A 5,028-nucleotide genomic window follows, 5' to 3' on the forward strand; every position below is an offset into this window, starting at 1 on the left:
ATAGATAGATATATAGATAGTGTCACTTTTTACAAGAATTATTGTAATAACTACAGCGACCGCTTAAATTATCGAATTCTTCACATTTTTGTACTGAGAATTATGCGAGAAGTTATGAGTATGCGAGAAGTTATGAGGGCATTTCAGTTATTACAAGTATGCTACAAGTATGCGTAGACACAGACACAGACAACAAAACAAGTCAACAAGTTACTTAAGTAGGTTAATAAGCATTGCTCGAAACAAAAACATACTTAGCGGAAACATGCAATTACTATCAATCATAGCACAAAATTATCTGTTTGTAAAATATCTAACAGCTCGTTTAACTTTTTAATCATTAAATATAAAGCTTTTAAGCAATTCGTCCATCTTAAAAAGGCCATCGCTCAAATTCATGCTACTAAATGAACTAATGAGGCATCTTTCAACTAATAAACTGTCATGCCTTCCCATCTGAATTTTATGGATGGAACCTTTCGATTCCCCGCTGTGTCAACGGGGAATCAAAGAAATTTATTTCTGGTGATTAGAAATTCATTTCTCGATATAATGTGGTTCGGATCCCATAATAAGCTGTAGGCCCCGTTGCTAGGTAGCCAATTGGTTCCCAGCCACGTAAAAAGGTAGCCAATTGGTTCCCAGCCACGTAGAAAATATCTAATCCTTCCAACCAGCCCTAGGAGAGCTGTTAATCAGCTCAGTGGTCTGGTTAAACTAAGATATACTTATGGATGGATCCAGGTTATGCCACCCTTGAAATTCAAATTGGAGTTAGAACAGAACAAAACCCTACCATTTCTTAACACAGTCGTTATGAGAACCGGCAACGGATTTAACGATATGGTATAAATTGTGAGTACTGTACCAAGGTCCCTGAACTTACCGCCACGTCTTGAAATTATGAAGCACATGAATCTGATTGCAACGGCACTTACCTGAAAAATACAAATAAAAGCACGTTATGACTAACTCTCTTATTTGGTAAAGGAAGAGACAAAAATAATCATGAAACAATTTAATCTTTTACCTACGGCCATGCAGCCATTCTACGAGAATGTCTATACAAAATCAGAGAGAGAGAGAGAGAGAGAGAGAGAGAGAGAGAGAGAGAGAGAGAGAGCAGCCAATCTACGAGCATGGCTATACAAAATCAGAGAGAAAGAGAGAGAGAGCAGCCAATCTACGAGAATATCCAATACAAAATCAGAGAGAGAGAGAGAGAGAGAGAGAGAGAGAGAGGCCGATTTACACGTGGAGGTTTGGAGCCATCCCCAACTCTATTAAACTTGAGTGTCGTTCGACGCAGCGGTTTCATGGCAATCAAACACATACAATCAAACTCACAGAAACATTTTGTAAATAATAACTACTGGAAATAGACAACAGCTTTTACGGTGATGAGCAATATCTCACTGTAATTGTAAGCATAAAGCATCCTGGAACAACGCAAAAATACTACAGAAATACAATTGCCCGAAAAAATAGCTGATAGTATTTAATCTGAAGCCTGGAATGGGGCAAGGAAACCTGTAGAAAAGATCAATCAGTCACCGGAGCTGACACTGAACTACGTATGTTAATTTCACACAAAATAAAATTTTTTAACAACAACCAAAATAAAATACGAAAACGTTCGCCATTTTGATATGGACAGAATAAAAAATGAGAGAGAGAGAGAGAGAAGAGAGAGAGAGAGAGAGAGAGAGAGAGAGAGAGAGAGAATTTCTGCAGAATTATTTTCCCATTTCGAAAGTCATTTATGAACACTGATACTGCATCGCCCGATATCGCATCGCAAACTCCCTCGCCATTTCCACTGAGAAATGTTGTGCATTTTCAATGGGGTAAGAATCGTAAGAATCTCATTCCATTTCCTCTCGAGGCTCCTCCCTTTCCCATTAATTCAGCTTTTGCTTCCCCTTTCATCTAAAGGAATATTTTATGCTGGAAAACGTAATATCCCTTCTTTAATCTTTCCACTTTTAGAACTGGCTACGCAGAACTGAATTCAAGTAATGAATTCGATACAACCGCGGTGTTAAAAATGGTTTATTGTATTTTGATATCGTGGGGGATTTAAGGGGAAAATGGCGAAGAAAGAATTTGATCACTAAAAGAACATTTGTGTTTGGTCTAGAATGGAAGGCGGATAAGTCTTCGGTCCAGTTGTGAATTGCACACATCTCCATAAAAAAAAATCATCATTGACACCTGTTGACGTTTTGTTGGAAACAGTAAAATAACACCTGCAAATAGTAATTATTATAGAAGAGAAAACTATACCCTGCTACATGGCAAGAACTCGAGGACGGTTAATAAAACAAAGTAGTGGTTCAACAGTATTCGTTCATAACTTAAATGAAAAAATATTAACATTTAACAATTCTATTGCTACAGTATTTAACTCATATAGAGTCTTCTCTATGCGACTAATAACATTCTTTTCTTTCACAGCATTAACACTCAGCCGATCAAAATTCAGCACACCAGTTCACCCACTGACTATAACCCATCCATCTGATATAAATACCCGTGAATCTTCCAACACAATTCCAACCGTCAGTGGAAATAAAGCCACTAAAACCGAACAACCTATATGACCTTAAGAAACACGCTGATGAAAAGGTTATACCACGCATAGAGAAAACAGCCAATATTAATATCACCACTACTATAAGAGACAAAATTACCACCTTTTGCTATTTTTTTTAATTCAATATATATATATATATATATATATATATATATATATATCATATATATATATATACAAATAAAATACTGAATGCTCTAGCCTTAAAGGCCACATGTCCCTGAAAGGTGATTAATCAAGCCTCCTCAATTTGCCAAAATCTCTTTGATCTTTGTATGAAATTAATATCGTTATTATTATCATCACATTCACAGTGACCCCACAACCCACAATGAATGCAAAGATCATCAAACTAAACTAACATACAAATTTTACAAGACGTGTGAGCAAGCTCAGAGGCATAAGAAAATCCATAGAACTCGAGAATACAGAATTTATCAAAAACAGCAAAATTTGCTTGAAAATATATTTCATAAATTTTTTAATAATAAATTCAATAAAACAGCATTACAGATTGTTTTAAAGAACTATGCTGTAACATTCGTAGCGCGAGCAAGAGGACTCTTCTACAGTTTTACAACAGAAGTTGTGCGAAAAACAATTGGAATCTCTCTGTTGGTGAACAATGTGATAAGGGGACTCTTCGAAATACGGACTTACGCTCTCCTGAACAAATAGCAAAAATTATGTTCAGAAGTATAAGAAAATGAGTAGCAAGAAAGAACCATCTAATGAGAGAAAAGATCTTAGGATGATGTTTTATTTCAGAATGACTGATTTTTACTACATTTTCATTAGTACCGCTGATATTTTTGCTGCCCAAACCTTCACTCTGATCAGTTTGGGTCTGAAAGATTACTACCAAGCAACGGTGATATCTAGAAAGGATAAAAATATTCCAGAAATTATAGGACAAAACATCAAGAGGCTGGTGGCACTGACATTACAAAATCTGTCAATAACCATGGGGATGCCTTACAAAAGGAGATCTAATTTCTAGTAATATTGCACAATAACAAACGCTACAAAACAGAGACCATGGAGTTGGGGGGTAGCCCGAAGTACGGTCAGATAAAATGTCGCCTCTACCCAGCGAGTCACCGAGTACCACAACGTCGCAAAATCCAGTGATCAATATACTGGGGGTGGCTCCCGTCTCGCCTCATACCCCCTACTGACTCCGCCACTGAAACGATTCATTTCAGACTTCCGTTAAGGCTGCAAAATCTGAATCTTAAAAATAATTCACGTTCGTCAATTTGATCAGCAAAAACTGAACCATACTGAACAATGAAGTTAGCAGGAGATATGTGAACAAACAAAGGCTATGGGGTTGTACAAGAATATTTGCTTTACCAGGCATCCTTTTCTTGATATGGTGCTTCCAACCAATCGCATTTCATAATTTCATGTCTTACATTAACTAGCAATAAACTGCGGATGTACAAAGTTGCAAACATGAGCAAACTCTGTTCAACAAACTTATTATGACTAGAAAATTATTTTAGAAAGAACATTCGAGCCATAATCAGAAAAATAATACAAGGAAATACAAGAGTTTATCTTACGACATCGAACATATGAATAACGAGAACTGAAAGCATTAACGTGCACTAACAAAATGACAGAACTACTGGAAGTAAGTCCGCAAAAACATAAATTACATATTCACAAAAAACATCTTACATGCAAAAAAATAAATTAACCGCCAAATAAAAAAATAGTTAAAAACGCCAAAAAATAAAAATTAAAAAGGCAACTGAATTTTTCTTGGAAACCATTAACATCTCAGCAAATTCCCTAGGATTGCCAGATGGCTGGGAACGTACAGAATGACGCATTTGAAGTTTATGGGAAGAAAGAGTATGAGAAACATTACCCCAAAATGAAAAGCTTGGCTAACTGATGACATTCAAGGTACTCATTTTTTGTCACTAAGTTTCATAAACCATAAGCCTGGAGCATCCGAAACATAATTAAAGTTATTAATTACTTCTATTAAAAAGAGTCACATTTTTATCTGAGTTGAAATTGTAAATACATACGTTACAGCAGCACTTATAAAACAAAATACCCTTAACTACCATCTATACTTTTGCTGGAGTTGTACAAGGAATGTTAAAAACGATGCAAATGCAAAGATTAAATTCCAGCGCAAGTTGTAGGTTTTATGCAGTCATTCAAGGAAGCCCTGGTTATAGAATTATAGTGCAATGCATGAGACACGCAACAAAATTATTTTAACTTAATCAAAAACTTTCGATAAAATTGGTCTTTTGCATAAACTTTGCAAAAAGAAAATAATCTACAATTTGTGTGCGACGTACTTCAACACTGTTTTGAGGGGAAATTTATATATATTAATATATATTATATATATAATAATATATATATTAATATATATATATATATATAATAATATTATTATATTA

Source organism: Macrobrachium nipponense, chromosome 2, assembly GCF_015104395.2.
Source record: "Macrobrachium nipponense isolate FS-2020 chromosome 2, ASM1510439v2, whole genome shotgun sequence".
NCBI classification, from domain to species: Eukaryota; Metazoa; Arthropoda; class Malacostraca; order Decapoda; family Palaemonidae; genus Macrobrachium; species Macrobrachium nipponense.